The sequence below is a fragment of the Berghia stephanieae genome, chromosome 1 (genome assembly GCF_034508935.2).
Source record: "Berghia stephanieae isolate SIO BIC M18660-M18661 chromosome 1, UCSD_Bste_1.3, whole genome shotgun sequence".
NCBI classification, from domain to species: Eukaryota; Metazoa; Mollusca; class Gastropoda; order Nudibranchia; family Aeolidiidae; genus Berghia; species Berghia stephanieae.
The window spans coordinates 15,302,535-15,323,117 of NC_088360.1; the positions used below are offsets into that span (position 1 = coordinate 15,302,535).

The 20,583-nt window shown below is 36.0% G+C and overlaps 1 protein-coding gene across 2 annotated transcripts in view; it reads right to left on the reverse strand.

Annotated features, from left to right (window-relative positions):
* Positions 1-449: 449 nt before the first annotated feature.
* The window catches only part of LOC144968834 (uncharacterized), a 50,481-nt gene continuing 30,347 nt past the window's right edge, over positions 450-20,583 (reverse strand). For both annotated transcript variants that reach the window (XR_013644661.1, XR_013644667.1), the window contains exon 3: positions 450-3,620. The gene's annotated coding sequence lies outside the window, so the exon portion shown is untranslated. The remainder of the gene's footprint in view (positions 3,621-20,583) is intronic.

Consider the following 20,583-nt stretch of genomic DNA (forward strand, 5'->3'; position numbering starts at 1 on the left):
CTTCATGTGTATCTGATGACCCATATGTTTATTCTTCATGTGTATCTGATGACCCATATGTACATTCTTCATGTGTATCTGATGACCCATACGTTCATTCTTCATGTTTATCTGATGACCCATACATCCATTCTTCATGTGTATCTGATGACCCATATGTTTATTCTTCATGTGTATCTGATGACCCATACGTTCATTCTTCATGTTTATCTGATGACTCATATGTTTATTCTTCATGTGTATCTGATGACCCATACATTCATTCTTCATGTGTATCTGATGACCCATATGTTCATTCTTCATGTGTATCTGATGACCCATACGTTCATTCTTCATGAGTATCTGATGACCCATACGTTCATTCTTCACGTGTATCTGATGACCAATACATTCATTCTTCATGTGTATCTGATGACCCATATGTTTATTCTTCATGTGTATCTGATGACCCATACGTTCATTCTTCATGAGTATCTGATGACCCATACGTTCATTCTTCACGTGTATCTGATGACCCACACGTCCATTCTTCATGCGTATCTGATGACCCATACATCCAGTCTTCATATGTATTTGATGGCCCATATATCCATCATCATGTGTATCTGATGACCCATACATCCATTATTCATGTGTATCTGATGACCCATACGACCATACTCCATGTTATCTCTCTTCTCTTATTTTCCTTACAAAACATTTTGAATAGTGACAGTATCCTCTGTCAATGTGCGTCACATAAACACACACGCTCACACACATACACAGACACACGCGCGCGCGCACGCGCGCACGCACGCGCGCACGCAAGCACACGCACGTATTATAATATATTCTATTTTTAATTCATCAATGAAAACCATCTCCAGTCGTCCCAAAAGAATAATGTGTCGAAACCATTTTGAATACAAGTATGATTACATTTGCCTGCGACAGGACCCACCCCGTGTCCAAACACCCGACATCGTTTCACAGTTTGCTCACAACTTGTAGCGCATTAAGCGTTGATGTGTGACGACTCCCTAACAGTTAACACAATCTTCCTATGTCGATGCTTGCTTATCATGCAATCCTGAAAAAACTGAGATTAATATAATATGCCCAACCGTGCCAAAACGGTATTATGTCAAGATGTACATTATGATGATTAAAATCAAATTTTAAGCTCGTTGGGACATCTGAGTAAAAAATAAATCCATCCTTTCTTGAGATAAGTTTTGTTGTTTTGTTTAGTTTTAACTAGTTAACTGCCGTAAGCTAGAAAAACACGTATTTAAACATTTGTCCAGAAAACTCGTCCTTCAAATATCGATCCATTGAAATGATCCTCATCTTGGCAAAAAAACCTCTCAAACCTGGGACTTCACGAAGTTTAATTATTTAATTTTTACTTCAATTTTTTTCTATCTAGTTCATTAGGACACCAATACCACGATGACATAGTTGGTCACACATGGAAGACGGGAGACAGGAAGACTTTTAAACATAAATAGTCTTAAATTGCCTGTTAGTATTTTTTTAACAAATTACAAAACCTATGAGATTGTAAAAGTAATACACGTTGAACATAGGTGTAATTTCAGGCTTCGGCAAAGGAGCAAAATGCATAGGAGAGGAAAGTTTCGACTTAAAAATCCATTTGTACTAACAACGATAGGAGACTATAATCCAATACGTTTGATTATTGATAAACTATTCATACGTTATTTAATTAAAATTCTGTTGAATTCATTTCAGGGGAATTATTTTTGTTCATATTCCTTTATAAGGCTTGTGTTTTTCTTGAAGTGAAAACCCCCTGGTTACTCAATGCTAATAGAGAAATTCTGAATATATATAACGGATTCAATCGTTAGCTCAACGAGAAGCAAGTAATTCTTTTATATTTTATGCTCAGTGTGACTTAAAATGATCTGGTAACATTCTCGTAATGTCAAATGTCACACGTTATGACAAAATCATGGTTTTACATAGCGTTATATCCACAGAATCTGCTCAAAGCGCTTGACAAAACAACTCCCAGCCAACAGCAGCACTGAGCATATTAACCAGTTAACTGCGAAAGCTGGAAAAACACATCATATTAAAAAATTGAGCCAAAACACTTGTCCTTCAAACATCGATCGATTGAAATGATTCTCATCTTGGAAAAAAACTATCAAACCTGGGACTTCACGAATTACCAGGTTTGAGAGCTTTTGTCAAGATCAGGGTCATTAATTCGATCGATATGTGAAGGACGAGTTTTCTGGCCATATTTTTTAACGAATGTCTTTGTAGTGTGTCTATGGTTTAATAGTTAAAGGTTAGGCACAATTGGTCAAAAGAAACTTAGCTTAGGCACGAAGTGATGAAAGAATCTTGATTGCATTATATTTTTGAAATATGAATATGATTTCTATCGATCTCGGTCCCTTTGTATGTGAAGATAGTGCCCTACCAACTGACCCATTGGGTCACAACACAATAGATGTGGTGGGAACACATTTGGGAATTGTTCATTCCAATTTATATATAAACAAGAAATTCCTTCTGTCTTCGGTATGTCCGTGAGTTTTTGGTGGTTTGTGGAGGGTGGGGAATAGAATGGATTTGAATTGTAATGGACATGAGTTGCCAGGTTTTCGTTTGACGCCCTTTTTAAAACGAATTAGTAAATATAGAAATTCAACTGGCTTTGGCTATGATTATGTCACTGTCCGAATGGGTCACTGTCCGAATGGGTCACTGTCCGAAAGGGTATTGAACTGTTTCAGTAGTATAGGATGTATACTGTGGTACTCTGAAAAAATAAATTAAGTTAAAAGTTTGGTGGAAACCTCATCCTCCAATTATCGATCAATTAAAATGACTCTATCTTGTCACAAACTCTCAATCCTGGGATTTCCATGAAGAGGTTTTGACAAGAAAAGGGTTATTTGAATCGATCGATAATTAAAGGACGAATTTTCTGACCAAACCTAGAAAGTTTTTTTTTCAGAATACAGCATTATAATGTTGAAAGTTGACGTTTTGTCTCTTAAAGATGTATTGCTTGCGGAATGATTCATCTCATGTCGGCCTGGAAGTTGGTGATTACAGTATTTAAGAGTGTGTCCCGAAAGCCCAGCAATAGAATGCACATCATGGTTATGGACAAGGGTCAAGGCTGTCTGCATAAAATACAAATAAGGGAGAGATTGACGTGATGATATTTCGGAAGACACACATTTTGATTTATTAATTTATTATTGGTGTAACTAGTTTGATGACGTCATAGAGGAGAGATTGATGAACTATTGTGTGTTTGTGAATGTGTGTGTATGTGTGTAAATGCGTTCTAATATTATATCATACGTCTTGTGAAATATTATAATGTGGTGACTCCCGAAATATTATAATGTGGTGACTCCCGAAATATTATAATGTGGTGACTCCCGAAATATTATAATGTGGTGACTCCCTGTCAGGTCTGGCCTCTGTTGTTGACGTGTTTGAAGAGGATTGCATTCCAATTAATTGAGGTCATCTAAGGTAAGCTACGGTCTCACAGATCTCCTGGCTGACCCTTGGGGATGACCAAATCAGGATTATGATGTCTCGATTTGGGTGGTTTCATTGTTGAGGTGAAATTGTTGATACTGTTGATGGAGGAAAAGAAAGATAGATGTGTTATTCATATATTATTATAATTAAAATGAGGACATTCTATCTGAGCTGGCCGCCTGAACTGCACCCTTATGAAACAATGTCACAATCTACATCTCAGGTTTGTTATTCTTTAACAAGTTGTGGACATTTTAGTCCATTGATAAAAGAGAATAAAATGATCTGAGAAAAAGAAAAACAAAGCAGTTACAGCTCAGCTGGTTCAGATAAGTAAATAAGTAAGTCATTGTTTGTAAGGCAGGATTATAATGATTTCATTAAATATCTGATAGAAAAAACTGAGCTTTTATTCAGAGCAATTACCACAGAATTTTATGTGCTTTCTAGGGATCCCAAGCCAACTGAAACGTTTACATGTAGGACAACACATGACGCTAGTGAAGCGCTATTTCATTTATCTTTATATTTTTTTACAGAGACATCCTTGTTTCATTTTACACATGAGTGCGGTGAGAGAAAGTTAGAAAAGAGTTTTTTTTCACTTTTGTGTCACCTAAAGCGGGACTCGAACAAGGAATATACGGGTCTGAGGCGCAGATTATGCAACATAACCACAAAGTCGCACTATGGGAATGATATTACGGCAAAAACGACAAGATCAGATATAAAATGAAATTGGAGTAAAACGGAACCCCGTGTGAGATGGGTTAAATACACAGGCTTTCACATTAATGTCCAACGCCGTTTTAAGTCATCTATGTCAATATGTATTGACAACACTGGCCTACAATGAAAAAAGACTCTTTTTTCAATTCGGTCAGAAAACTTAATTTGAATTATCGATCAATAATGAGGAGGGACCTATTGAAAAATCTTTAACCCAAAATTTCTTTAGAACGTCCTTCAAGTCTCAATTCCAGACGTTTTGACGCGTCTCAATCCATCGATACATGAAATAAATGTTTTCTGGCCAAAATCAATAAAATGTGTTTAGCTGGAGAGCAGCAAGAGTGTTAGCACAACACGTTAATGATGAACATCTTGTACTGCTTGCTTTGATCTCCATGTCAACCTTTCCCAAATACAAATATAAAATTGTTTCCAAAAATAATTCATTTGACATTTAAAAGCGCTCTTAAGGTATAAATTAGGTCCGAGGGTTTGAGCCGGCGAATAGGCACATAGAGGGTATGCATAGCAGCAGCGAATAGGCACTATGGGGGTTATGATCTCAAGCAAGCGAATAGGCACCTCGGCGAGAGACGGCAGTTTGCCACTAACTTCCTCTGTCTAACCAACATAATTGGATAGCTGGGTTTATTAGTTATGTGGAAAGAACTTATTAAAGGGAAGAAAGCATTCGTTACAGTCCGTTTAACGCTACATAAACTGGTATAAACTTGGGCTACACATGCCATAATATGGCACTTAAGCTCTTTAAATAAAAAACTCGTACCGTGGACGTTTTTAAAATTTGGCCTTAAAGATCGTCCTTCAACTATCGATTGATTTGAATTACCCTCATCTTGACAAAAACTTTCAAACCTAGGAATTTTCCTTGTGTCAATTCATATAACTCTCTCTCTCTCTCTCTCTCTCTATCTCTCTATATATATATATATATATATATATATATATATATATATATATATATATATATATATATGTATATATATATGCAGACAGTGATTATTTTTACTTTCAATATTTGCTGTTAATCCATCCATCCTTTCCACCCTGAGCTATCACTTGTAAAACCATTTCGTGGCCCTTGGCTTCCATCGGGCATTATGTCGGGATGAAAGGAAAGCCTATGCAATTAAATCTAATTCAGAATCAAAGAAATGATTCTAAACACGGACACACCGATGGCTCAGAACAAGAATTGAACAAACTTGAGTAAAACACCTTTAAACAAAGAACAAAATATTAAACTTCGAACTTTTCAGGTTCAAACCCCTTCTTCGGCCAACAAAAACAATATCCCAAAGTAAGTTTTACCTTAGGATTGATTAGAAACAAACCATTCTAATGATCTATTAAACTACTCTCTCTCTCTCTCTCTCTCTCTCTCTCTCTCTCTCTCTCTCTGTAATATATATATATATATATATATATATATATATATATATATATATATATATATATATATATAATGAGCCAAGGTCAAAAGGTGCCAATTTTTTTTCTCAAAATAAAAGTGACATAATAGTCCATTCATGTTTCTATATGTGTAGCAAAAACCCTGTACTTCATGAATCAAAGGCCCTTTAGATAACTTTAAGGTCTAACGCAGCATAATATCGTCAACAATACCTATAGGTTGCTGGTGTCACCTGTGACCGGTGACACCAAAATGAGACAAAAAACTCAATAACCAAATGATTTTTGTTGAGTATCAAACTTTATTTAGTAAGTTATAGACAAAAAGACACAATCAACAACAATCATAGTACAATAATAATACCAACTATTGGAGAAAATGTTGCTTTTTTGGTGTCATCGGTCACAAACAACATAGAATGCAAATATATTATTTCATAAAAATGTTTGTGCATTAACAACAACAACAATATTGCATATGCTTATTACCAGCAATGTTCAGAAACTTTTGGAATAAAATGTTGGGAAATAATGTGACCAAAGCATATCTTATTTAGCGACATTGTGTCACTTGTGACATTAGACCGATGACACCATTACTTATGTCACAAGCAATACCAAATTGCAATTTCGACAATAAATCATTAATTTCAGTCAAACCAGTGTAATAACCACAGTTAAATATGGAATTTAATAATATTTCAGAAACCAAAGACTTCAAAAATAGAAATATACATGGAAATTAGAGCATCTGAATGTGACTTGTGACATAAGACCGGTGACACCATTACTTATGTCACAAGCAACACCAAATCACACTTTCGTCCATAATACATCATTATTTTCAGTCAAAAAAGCACAATAACCTACTCTAAAATGAAATTCAATAATATTTTAAGAAACTAAATACTTGCAAATTGGAAATATACTTAGAAATTAGTAATACCATTGTTGCTATTACTTTGGTCAAAATCGGCACTAGAACGCAATTTTGCCTCAATAAATCAAGAATAGCAACTGAACACATGTAATATAGCCTGTTAAAATGTAATTCAATGACATTTCAAGCTTTGAAGAACATGAAAACAGAAATACATTAGAAACTTCAAACTTAAGTGTCACCTGTGACATTTTAACCAATGACACCAATGGTCACAAAAAGTACCAGAAGTCAAATAAACACTAGATAAATATCAGCCATGGTAATGAATTCATGTAACCATACCGTAACATCCGCCCTACTGCTCAAATCTGCTAGTTTGTAGTAATTTAGTGTGTTAATAGTAAATCAAATCAAATTTCTTGACAACTCTTCTTTTATCTGGATTCGTCAAAAGCTTGAGTTTTGTCTTTTTCTTGATTGATACAACCCTGAAACATAAAAAATTAGAATAACAAGGAAATAATTAATTGTGTCAAAATCAGTCTTATGTGAGATGTCATAATATCATATTTGTAAATAGAATAACAGCTGAAAACATAATTTTTTGGTGGCACTTTGTAATATCCAATATCAAGTGTTGCTTGTGACAATGTAAAATAGCGATGACACCAAAGTTCAACTTACCTTTTCTGCCTGGAGCCACGCTGGAAAGGCAAATGAAAGTGCTGCACTTCAAAGACTGGTAAGAAGGGTGGATCAAAATTGCGAATCGCCATTTAACGAAACAAACTTCCACGTGTTCACGCATTCCGTGTTGCTTGTGACAAATGACACCAAAACCAATAAACCTCAATATCGGCAAAACGGTATACATTTACTCCAAGATTTGAATTCAGATAGTAAATATATCGTTTTTTCTCATAATAAAAGATTTTATAAACATTAAAAATGAGCTTTAAAGTTTCGTGTCGAGTCTTAGTACTGTGCTGTGTTTGATGACACCAAAGGTCACAAGCAACACCAACTTTTTAAGAACTCTATATGAAACTTAATCAGATATGTAATATACTGCAATTGCGTTTAAAAGTAAATTTTGACTTCATACTATTAGTCAAATTTAAATCACGTGAGCTAAAACATCACATTTAATTTCTACATGATTTCTAAAAAGGTGATGCGTTGACCTCGTTTTAAGCACATGCCAAACAGCATTCAAATTTGACTTTCAAGTTGTTTATTTCATATTCTGTTGAACAGAGTATGTTGAGCTATCTAATTTTATCTCTTCTTCATATTATCAATTGATTACAAGCATTAACCCAATGAAAACAGCCCATAATTAAGTAAAAATCAAATTTTCTTAACACTGGTATCAGGCGGGCACCTTTTGACCTTGGCTCATATATATATATATATATATATATATATATGTGTGTGTGTGTGTGTGTGTGTGTCTGTCTGTCTCTCTTTCTCTCTCTGTCCGTGTAGACTTTCGAAGTCATTTGTCATAGGGATATAATCTCGTTCTTCCAATAGGACTTGAAGATCTTCCAATCTGGGAGAGCCGGTCGGATGGTCGTACCGTCGGCACCGAACTCGACGGACAAGATAATAAACTATGATAAAGATTTTAATGCAACCTGCGTCGTGTCAACTTGTATTTAACCCTTTTAAAGCGCTTTCCGGTTTTGTCTGCCAATGCTGTCATTATGATATCTTACTGGTTGTTAAAAAACTTGAGCTTTTATATATCGCAATATCCACTAACGACCAACAAAAATACGTAACGTGGAAAACGAAATATGACCCCTGTTAGGCAATATTACAACTTTTTCCAACAGAAACAAAGAAGTTGGCGGCCAGGTACTTATTTGACACCTGAGCACGGTGTGAGAATGTGAGTAAAGAGCTTTTTCCAAGGCTCGAACCCAGGACCTTCCGATCAGAAAGCCACTGTCATACCACAAGTCCACATTAGAAAGCAGTGACATTGCTTTTACTTGCTCGGGTTTTTTTTAATATGTCTTGGTTTGCACTGCTGTACACAAATAAAACATATCTAGTCGTTTTCTCACTATGGCCAAAAGACCTTTAACTCTTATATCGATTAAATAAATGACGCGAAATGTGTTCAATTCTCATAAAATTGAGAAGTCTTCGATCGATATAGCATACGTTTTCTTGATTAGGGACAAAAGTGTGGGAGATTTAATAGTGCACGATTGTAATTTGTGACTATCTAGATAGTTACATGGAGACAGAGTGTATCTTGATTATTTTAAACAAGTACCAGTTTACCAGTTTTGTTGGTAAAGGGTTAATTCACTATAGTGATGTACTACCAAAGTGAAAAAAAAGAACAAATTTTTGTTGTGTCAAATCATTGCGGCTAGTGTCGCAAATCATAAAACAGAATATATCAACTTTGTCGATAGTCAGAACGACTCGACATTCAAACTTTTTAACTTTCATTATGTACAATGACTCGACATCCGACGTTTTATTGTTCATTAAAACAACAATACCATCGCATTTTGACACAACATTTTTTTGTCAATTTGGCCAGACAACTTCTACCTCAAATACTGCCTGGTCGATTAAAATGATTCTTAAGTTGACAAAAAATCTCCAACCTGAGACTTCAAAGACTTCTAAGATCTGTGAATTTTAGAATGTTGGGCATGCGCGTCATTTTAATCCATCGATATTGGGAGTAATTTTTTTCGCCAAATTATAAAATTGTCTTTTTCAGTTTACGGACAGAACATTCCTACAAAAAGACCAAAGTTTTAAGCGCTTTGGTCACGCTGCTGCTATGCTTTAAAAAACACATTTTTAAAAAATTTGACCTGAAGACTCTTCATTCAAATATCAATCGATCAAAATGACACTCATTCTGTCAAAAACTCTCAAACCTGAGACTTCTGAAGTCGCAGCCGGTGGAAAAGTATCTGGCACGTGTGTTCGGCAGTAAATATCATTTCGACTTTATATTTGCTGACTATACGTGCCTGGTACTTTTCCGCCCTCTCCGTGGATTTAAAATGATGTATTGACGTTTTTACTATTTTTGGTATAGGTTAAAGAATGGGTCTGAGCGTGGCCTTCGTAAAGTTATGGCCTGACAATGACCAAAAAATGACGTCAACATGCCAGTCTTTTGCCACAAAAGAAAACAAATCGTGAGTTGTATTCAATAGTTCAACCAATGAAATGACTTGTTTCCATGAGCTCTTCTAACGACAACTCACTAGGCGGTGCAAAAACAAAATAATGACGTCAAACTGCCACCCCTTTTGGATTTCAGTGTCAGGCTATAACATAACGATGGCTACGGTCTGAGGCCGAAACGTTCGCATTTGGTAATTTATTTTCTTCATTGAAACTGCTATTGCACATTACTTTTTACCATTTTTTCTGGAATCGCACACCTAATGGACGTTGACACGGAGACAGATCTTTTTCTGATCATTGACTTGAAACTTACTTTTCCTCATCTAGTTCTTTCCGACATTATACCAGATGAACACCCTGGGTCACATATTATTGTGTCATCGTTTTCATTGTTCTTAAAAATACTTTTATAACATAAGTGGGGGGGGGGTGCTTTTCTATGGGGGCGGGGGGGTTGTGTAGTTTTGTTTTGTTTCTTTGTTGGTTTTGTTTTGTTTTGTTTGTTTTTTTTTTGTCAAGTTGGCTTTTGCTTTTATTTAAAATTGCACACGAATTTGACCTTTTTTGGCCAAAGCATCAGATTTATTTTAAGCTAGGTCGTCCTTATTGTCGGAGAAACTGGGATTCATAGACGTAGAGAAAGTTTTCTGCGACAAATCAATTGGATTCAATAGTCTGATGTCGCCCAGCAACGGCGGCCATCGTGGTTCTAAACAAAGAAAATCGGTACTTTTTATTCTTCATGCTGTCTAGAACTTTTCATATGTCTTGTGATCAGAATGTGTAAAGGTCAAAACACGATCAGATTTATAATTTTTTTTTCCTCTGGATACGCGTTTATGCTCGTCGGAGAAATATTTCATAAGGGCGTCCGCTATTGTTCCGATAGTTTAAAGCCAGTTACTAAGTTACCATGCGTCATTACGAGGGAAGTGACGTTACGACTGTTGAAGCATATTGCGGAGTTACACAAGGCTCCATCGTGCATGCCCACCTTTATTCGTCACCTCCGCTCTAATGTCGTGGTGTGACTTTAGAGAACAAATGGTGTGACTTTAGAGAACAAATTGACGACAGCTATTCATGTAGGTGACAAACTGAGCTGGCCCTTTCCGTGGAGGGTAAACACACCTTTGATTTTATTTTGTTACTATTGTTTTGAGAGTAAACATTTGAAATAATGAAGCCAACCCTGTATTAGAGGAATTAATTAGTGATATGCGATGTATTGTGACGTTCTTTTACAAGAATATTGCAAAGCAAAAAAAAAAATTTAAGATAATAATATCCAAATTTTTATTACGTTTCACAGTGCTTCATTTTTTTCAGAATGCAAGTAAAATTGATCCCGATTTTTATTTGACACATTAACAATTGTTTACTTGCATGTCTCCGCTCAGTTACCAACTTAAAGTTCTTTTTTTATCAAACTTATTTTCAAGGATTCACAATCCAAATCACGCATTCCGTTATTGATTTCCAATACCTGCCATATTGCGCCTAGTTTCCAGTTCGCCTGTCAAGAGTACTTTTTTTACAGCCAGGTAGGGATTTAGTCAAGACGGGTTCTATATAATATGAAGATGGAGGGGAGGGGGAAACATGGTTTCTGCGATGATTGTCATCCACCCGGTAAGTTAACCCGTTCAACATTGACACTGTCATAAGACAAAAAGAAAAAAAGAAAAAAAAATCTAACCATAACGCTCTCTTTAAAAAAACAAAAATACACGGGTTTTGTTTCAGGGGTGTGGACTCAATTTGTGTCACTGAGTTTTTATTTTGTTTCATCTTTGCGAGTTTAATTCATGTCAGCAATGTTAACCTTTGTGGAGGGAAAACATTAATAATATAGTGTATTATTTCTAGGTGGTGGTTAGGTAGGGAAGATGTTTTAAGATGAACAATGGGTGCGTTTACCCCGTTTACAGCAAGACAGGAGTTCTCTCAAATCTTTTTTTTTTTTCTTTCTAATTATACCTAAGGTAAATGTAACTGTAAAACTATTCGTTTTCACCAGTAAAGTTGTGGTTGCAATGCAATTTGAGCTTAATTTGAAGTGACAATCGTGTTGCAGATTCACTACTTTATTGGAAAAAATGCTGAGATATGATGTCAAGTTTGAGTACAAACGGAACCAGTGTGAAAAGGGGTAATTAAGACGGTGTATCTTGACCTTTTTTTTTCTTTTAGACAAGGGTTGGAAAATTTATTTTTTTCTCCCTCTGAATTGGCCTTTGATGTTGGGATAATTTTACATTTGGTGACATTCTAAACAAGAAGGTGAGAGAAGAGACGAAGATTCAGAAGAATTTGAGATTGTGAGTGTGTATTTGTATGTGTAGGTGTGTGTGTGTGTGTGTGTCTGTGTGTGTGTGTGTGTGTGTGTGTTTGTGTGTGGCCAGGGGGGCTGGTATAGTGGAGACGAATGAGGCATGAGCAAGCAATACAGGATGAAGAGGAAGGATGAGGGGGAGAGAGGAGGACGAAGAGGAGATGACAAAGAGAAAGAGGAGGATGAGGAGTAGTAAGAGTAGGAGATCTATTAGACCCACCTACCCAATCACCGCTGGGTTCAAACGGACAGCCCACACTGACAAATCCTGTTTTTCTTTCCTTTTTGCCAACAAAACATACAATAATATCATATATCAATAGTTTACGGTGATTCCAATTTGAGACTGGTGTGAAGCGCCATTTTTTTCTTAAACCAAATTAAAGTAGGAAAACAATCAAATTCTGGAATTTGGATAGTTTGAACTTCAAATTGCATTTGAGATGACTGGTTTACCTTGGAGTAAAGCATATAGCGGGCAAGGGGATTTGTTAGTATGACTGTACGCTTGAAAACTTTCTGGAAACTTGGAATCTATTGCATTGTGACTAACGTCACGTTTACCATGAATCCATTATTGGGGTCACTTCATATCACGAATAATAAACTGTCGTCGTGTTACAAAGTTAATCTGATTTTCAAACCCAATCTATATGAGATACATCAGTGGGAAATTTCAACCCTAGTTTAAATGCCAGATATTTACGACTGTTTCTTGCTATTTAAACTTCAAAATAATACATGTAAGACAGATAAGCAAAATGCACTTAGCCGTGGAAACGTGGAAATCATCGCGGCAATAATATTAACATTCTGAGATAAATTTCATCAGTAACCATGCTTCGACTTTTGTTACAAAAAAAAATCTAAAAAAAAAAACAAAGGCTTCAATAAACCAATCTGACAACTCTTACCTCAACAAACCAAAACGACACTTGTGTCTCATAATATCTAAATTTTAATATACATGTGAATGAATTCTTATACGTGATGTCTTGCTTTGATTGCTGTATTATTACAAATTCGGTTAGGTTATCTTGTCATGTAAATGATACTACATTGTCATCGGTTAAAAAGGTTGATAATCTATTCATTGTTGTCGTGCGATATACATTCCAAAAGATAGATTTGATTTAACAATAAACGATTGGCGATAAGCCACGGCTATCCATTCACGTTAAAATGTATTCAGTTGATAATCGGTCTTATCTCGTATTCGTAATCGTAGACATGTATTAACCCATTTGCACACCGACTCAATTCATTTCAAATAAGAAAAATTAAGAAACAATTCTATTACCTTGCTTGACTCTGAGAAAGCGGACACATTTTACATTTGACTTGAAATTCGAATTCCAAGGGAACGCATGTGTCATTTTGACTAGATGACGGCATTTAATTATTGAAGAATTTTCGGCTCCAAAATTTTTAATGAGTCGTATCACTGAGCGGGACTCAAATGACATCGCCAATAGTGCTCCATTGGCTAAAAAGGCCACCTTTTTAATAAAGTTATTCACAAAACTCGATATGCTCCCGCTGAATCATCCGTCATGTCATGTGTGGCTTAGATCTCCCGAGCAATGGCCGTTTAAGATTTCATCTTGAGTGATCATATATAACAGTTATCAAACACAATTCAGAAGAAATATCTTATTCGTCATTATCAGCTAAGGATTTCACGTTAAACCTATATCGTCTCTCTCTCTCTCTCTCTCTCTCTCTCTCTCTCTCTCTCTCTCTCTCTCTCTCTCTCTTTCTTTCTTTTTTTTTCTTTCTTTCTTTCTCTCTCAGCCAGGCGGAGGGCGCCGTGACAGTTGGATCCAAAGTTTGGTTCTGACACAGCGATATTTTTATTCTCTGTCTTCATCCGGCACGTCTCCATACCCTATATTTCTCATCATATTTTATAAAAGTGTCGACTCCACACTTCTTTCTGAATTTTCTACCTAGGAGTAACTAAAGCAGGATTTTGAAGTCTGATAGAATAACAATAACATTAGAAATGCCAGGTCTAAAATGTTAAAGAGTTTTCTTAATTTGTCGATATTTGGACGTATAAACGTTCAGGTCAAAATGAAAAATAAGACGTTTTAACAGTGTACGCCAGTGGGATTGTCTAAATGGTTCCTCATTTTACTCCACCCGATATTTCCCAAGACATTGAAAATGGTCCAACTTTCCATGATTCATTCTTTCCTCCATGAATCGAATCTGGGCATACAAAGTTGATTTATCTTATATCGCGTCGCCACGAATGCCAAAAGCAGACGTCAGGAACCAAATATCGGTCACAAGCACCAAACTCAAGTTTGATAACTCTGCAATAAACCACTCCAATCATGATATAGATAATGAGTTTCTGATACAGTGATGTAATTGAGTTGTGCACTCACAAAACACCGTTTTCTGGGGGTTTTCTCTTATTTTTTTATTTTAGCCAGAAAAATGTTTTTCTTCATTATCGAGAGATTTAATTCCCCCCCCCCCCCATCCACCCACCCAACCCCAACCCCTCAAACAGTTTCTTACAAGTTTCATAGCAGAGATTTTTTTTTAACTTTTTAAAAGTTTCTATAAGTGTCCTTAACAATTTGAGGTTGTAATCTATCGATGTAATATGGAGTGAAAGCTTTCTCGTCAAATTTGTTTAAAGTATTATGTCAGTGTACGACACTATTCATATCGAGACTAGAGACGATCTAATTTGCATAAACTTGGTCAAACCCTCAGAGAATGAGTATGTATAAGGATTTAGTGCCAAAATGTTATAATGATTTCATGTCGCCATTTGTTCGGGTTATGTCAGCAATCCACTTAGCACCAAATCCCAGAGTTTGGTTCTAAATCCAGCAGTGGACACAAACAGGAGACGGCGGCTTTGGTGGTCAAACAAATGGACAAGATTCTTGTCACACGGTAGTATGTCGATGCAGTCCTTAAGAACCGAAATGTCCATTGGACCGAAATTAATCCCGGTTTTCGATGCGCTCAGAGGACAGTAATATGTGGATCTGCTGAAGTGTGAGAATATTCTATCGTATACCAAAACATGTTATTCGTTTCCTGCTTTATTTACATTCTCCATCCTTAAAATATTTTTTGCTTTGAAATGGCGCGATATCCACTTAGTGTGCTCAAAGGGCTTTATAAGACGAGAATTGACGCCCGTAAAGAGAAAATATTACTTTGGTGTTGGGGTGGGGGAGGGGGGGGGGGTGTTACAAACTACATTGTTACCGGCCAGGTACTTATTTTACACCTCAGTGTTGTGAAAGAATTTGATCAAATACTTTTTCCAAGGACTTATCTATGCACCGTCTACAGAGTGACTTGAACCAGTGATCTGCAAATTAGAGGCTTGTTGTTTTTGGAAATATATTAGTGTTATACCACAAGGAATAACGTGAAAATATGGAAATGTATAATGCTCATTTCAACGAATTTACCGTATTCAAAGCGTTCCATCTTGTTTAACCTTTGATCTAGTTTCCACCCAACGATAAAAATCAAACTATTCAAATGTTTATAATTTAATTACTGGCACATATTCGCACATTCGGCAAGTCTCCGGTGCGTTTTAATATTCCATAATATGCTTCCAAAGCAGCGATATGCAACCACGTTCCTATTGGCCTGAGATTTAAGATCCGTGTCATCCATCTGTTGATTGAAAACGTCCCATATCGCTTTACTTTAAGTTGTTACGAGTAGACCTAACTAGTTTAGTCAATGGGTTCTTATGATCATGTCGCTATTCCAAGGCCAGTAAGTATTATGGTAAGTACGAAACCAATGTTTGATTTGGAAAGGGGCCAAATCACATAATATTTAGTAGCCAAATATAGTTACTGATTGAAATAATCGTTATGAGGTTCTCACAGTGCTAGGGCGATTCAGTAACGCATAATTTAGCAATTATCTCTAGACTTAGAATAAATTCTCTCCAACTTAATGGTATAGATAGAATGCGCTTGGCCAAGGAGTTCACAACATTGCCATCCGGAAGTATAACGGACCAACACACAAACTCTGTGTAACCATGAACTTTTATAGTCTGGTTAATACAGTTTAGTGAGAACAACTCACAAACGCGGATGGCAAAAACAATAACAAAGGCCTGAGTGACGTCATCTGCATACTATCTATAGTGATATCGCGCCTGAATAGTAATCAGATGGTCTGATGTTTGATCTCCATCTGAATAGGTTGATTTATTAAATGTGACCCATTAAGACTCTTTATCATACCTCTTTGGTTTTGTGGAAAACCCGACATTATTGTAGAGCAATAGCAAAAACAATTAATTTTAATGATAATAATAAATAAATAAGAAGAAGAATAAGAATAAGAAGACGAAGAAGAAAATCGAGGCATCCCTGTCATCCTTTGTACAAAATGTAACAGTTCATTATTTTTTCAAGACACTCATCAGCCGGTTTTACTAACAGTAGATTCTGACATGGAATGACATCTTGACCACTATAGTAAATTCTTCAGGACATCAGTCAATTCGAGAACCGACTGGTGTTTTTAAAAAAAAAAACATTTTGATAAGAAATAACATAAAAGATGTCATTGGAGGGGCTTAACAATAACATTCTTGAACTCCTGCACAGATACTCTATGCAACTCGTTCCCAATGGGCGCTCTCAAGGTCGCGCAGCGGCATGGGGAACTCGTTCGAAATTTCCAGCGCAGGAGTTCAAAAATGTTATATTAATTTTTTATCAGAATTCATGTTAATTTGGCTGAAAGTTCAAATATTAGACTAGATAGATAATCTTATTTAAAAAATTAATTTTCTGCGTCTTGTTCAAAACGACATAGTCATATCGACTATGTGGTTCTTGTATATGGCACTCGCCTTTGGACAGGAAGGTCCAATGGTTCGAGTCCGAGAGAATCATAGTTGATTCCTTGGAAAAGACTCTTTACTAACAGTCTCTGGCTCTCCTCTGGTGTAAAATGAGTACTTGGCCGTCAACAGCGTTGATTTGTTGGGGATAAAATGGTTGCTGTTGGCAGGGTCCTCTTGTAAAACGCCTTGAGCACGTTTAGTGAATGTTGCCCTCAGTTTGTCTATTATTATTATAGGTTTGGAGACGTGCCAGATGAAAACAAAGAATAAAAATATCGTGGTATGCTGGATAGCTTAGTGGCTAGTGCGAATACTTGCTGTTCTCTCTCTCTCTCTCTCTCTCTCTCTCTCTCTCTCTCTCTCTCTCTCTCTCTCTCTCTCAGCCAGGCGGAGGGTGCAGTGTCAGTTGGATCCCAAGTTTGGTTCTGACACGCTACGTTTCTCATCATTTATTTATAAAAGTGCCCGCTCCAAACTTTTTCTGAATTTTCTACCTGGGAGTAACTTAGCAGGATTTTGAAGTCTGATAGAACTGGAGGAAATAGTAAAGACGACAGACGGATGGAAAATATTTTTTTTTCTTTCTATAAACGAAATAGTGGAGTTAAAAAGAGAAATAGATTGATATCAACAATCCAGTTTTCAATACATACCATTAGTTAATTGTATGCCATTATGAAGTGTGTCTCGTTGCCTCGATAAGCCTACGGTCTGTCTTACCACTAGACCACAGAACTGCAGTTTACTCCGACACAATAATACTAGTTTGAGGCCGTGGCAGTTTTCACAAAAGCGCGAGTCGGAGCGTTTCATACAGTCATTCACAAAATTATGAATGAATAATTATTTATTGCTTAATGTTATATAATTTTATCATCTATTGTCTAAGATTAAATTATCAACATTATGGGAAAGACTTGGTGAAGGATGAATCCATTGAGAAAGAAGACGAGAAAGATGAATGAATAATAGTTATCTGTCTGGAGCGTTGCGAGAAACGATAAAAAAAATAAATCAATAAATAAAGATTTAAGGTCGGCCCACTTGTTTCAGTTGCAAGCGTTACACCATAGACGTTTTGAGTGGACATCGACGTCCACATATTTGCAGGTCTAATAACCGAATGCAAATATGGGATTGTTTTAACATTGTTGTAATGGACAATATTGTGCTTTGGTTTGATAGTATTTCCATTACAACAATGAGCCCATGACAATTTGATTTATCAGACCTACCAATAATAGACACGGACTTTTCTGAAGTAGGTACACGGAAAAAAACACTTTTTTGTTTTTATTTTGACCAGAAATTTTGTTTCTTCTAAAAATATCCTTCTACTTATCCGAACCAGCGACCATCTGAGTTCTAGCCCTTCGGTGTTGTGCCATGACGTAAAGGATGTCGTTTGTAGTTGTTCCATATACAGTGTGTTTCTGAAGTTTGGATTTGGTGGGAGAAATTAAAATCCTGTCAAAAATATCTGAGACTTTCTTACAAGTCTGGGGTCACCTTACATCAAGCGATATTTATGAATGACTAAAGTGAGATGGATTGGTATAGTAAAATGAGGTGATGCGCACATTATGTCTTGGATTACAAAAGAATTCATGTTTTGTTGGAATACAGCAGTTTATAAATCGTCTCCAACCGTTAACTTTTTCAACTCATAGCCTAACACTGGCCAAAAGCAAAAACGTCAAAATACAAAGCAACAACCACCAATATAAAGCGAATCGTGAATTGCCATCAAAGGTAATTCGAATTGATTGACTTGATTGGCGCATTGTGTGCATAAAAATACTTGGCGATCTTTTCCAGCACAATGTCTATTGATCCCGTATGATTTCCATTTTTTTTTTCAAACACATATCATTGTGCCATTCATTCTATAAACACGGCAGTCTTTAATTATGTTTTCTGTCGCCTACATTTTCCTACTACCTGCGGTTGCTGAAAGCATTGTCATAGTTATAATCTAACTACATTTCAAAAGGTAAAATATGTTTGACGTCACTCAGTTCTCTATTGAGTCAGTCAATGAAGTGATCAGTACTAAACAAAGAAATTCTCTCTGACTTATAGCCTGAATGTAGCCGTAAAGCCATCGTAATACGGCGACGGTTAACGGTGAATGATAAAAATACCCTTAGAGTGTGGAAGCTATCTATCAATTCAATGAAAGATCCACTGTGTTCTTTGTCTCGTCAATAGAACACCCGTCTATATCTCTTAAATATGTATATTTTTATCAAAGACTCGTGGCATTATCAGAAAATATATACTTCTTCGGAGTTTATCGTCAAATAGATATCGTATAAAACGCATGGATGCGTTTGTATAACAATCTAGTGTAAACATAGGTGGATGTAAGGGGCGTAACTCTGGCGGTATATAGCTATATTACAGAGGATGTAGGATTTTTGGAATAATAAAAGGTTTTTGAATGGCGCTACCCAAATTATGCTAATCAGTCAGCGACGGTCGTAAAAATATGAAAAAAAAAGAAAATGAAAGGTCAATAGGAGGGTTCTGATCCCAACAATATCATAAAGTCGATTTTAGCGCCATCAGCAATAGTGGTTCATACTGACAAAACGAATTGTTATATGTTGGCCAGAAAATATTCACTTCACATCCAGTTGTTGTTGAAAATAAACCCAGGCTTGGAGATGAATTAAACCCGAGACTGCTTCAGAGTGGTATTCTAGATCTCCTTGAAGTCTGTGGTCGTTTTTTTTTTTTTATTTAAACATGTTGTGGGTCTTTTGGATTAACGGATATATGGAATAAAAGTTTTAATCCCACACACATTAAAATGATGTTTTATCAGAGTTCGATAGAATAATAGTAAAAATTGAATGAGTTTTTATTTAGGCGGAGTGGGGGTTCAAGGTTGTACGTTTCGGGTTAACGTCCCTGTACAATTAAAGGAGAGAAAATTCAAATCATCATAAATTTTAGATTGATGAAGTTAAACGAATTGTAAATGCATTATTAACTTTTTATAAAAATATAAACATTTATTAACGTATTTTACCATATTCATTGCGCTTCACATAAGGCTCTATAAAGTATTACCCTCAGAGAACCAGAAAGATTCAAATATTTTATAATGCAGTCTGTAATATATAATACATAATACATAGAACATATCAAACTTCAAAATCAAAGTTACAAGAACTGTAAACCACTTCAAAAATGCCGTTGATGAGGAGCTCCATAAGGTTAAATAATATTTGATGAATAAGGTCTTAATTATCATATTTTCGAGTGCTCCACATTTCTACCTTCAGGATGTCATGATCGTTTCAGACAATTTTAGAAATTTTAAGAAATAGCAACATGTCAATTGAAAAACGTCTGGAAAATGGCATGTTTTTGTATTTTGGTATTTAAAATGCTAAATCAGCAATCTTACTGCTAGTGTCATTCACTCATGAACCCAGCACGCTTGCCACTACGCCACATCGTTACATAGTTTCCCTAGTGTAATAACAACACTATTTGCAATAGCGGCATATTCGTCAATCCCAGTCGGTCAATATTCACATAACAAAGTCTTTGCTTTCTGACCGCTATGCAAACACCGACCGTTCCTTAACCCTTTTCAGTCTAAAAACCAAATGTATCATTCCAATG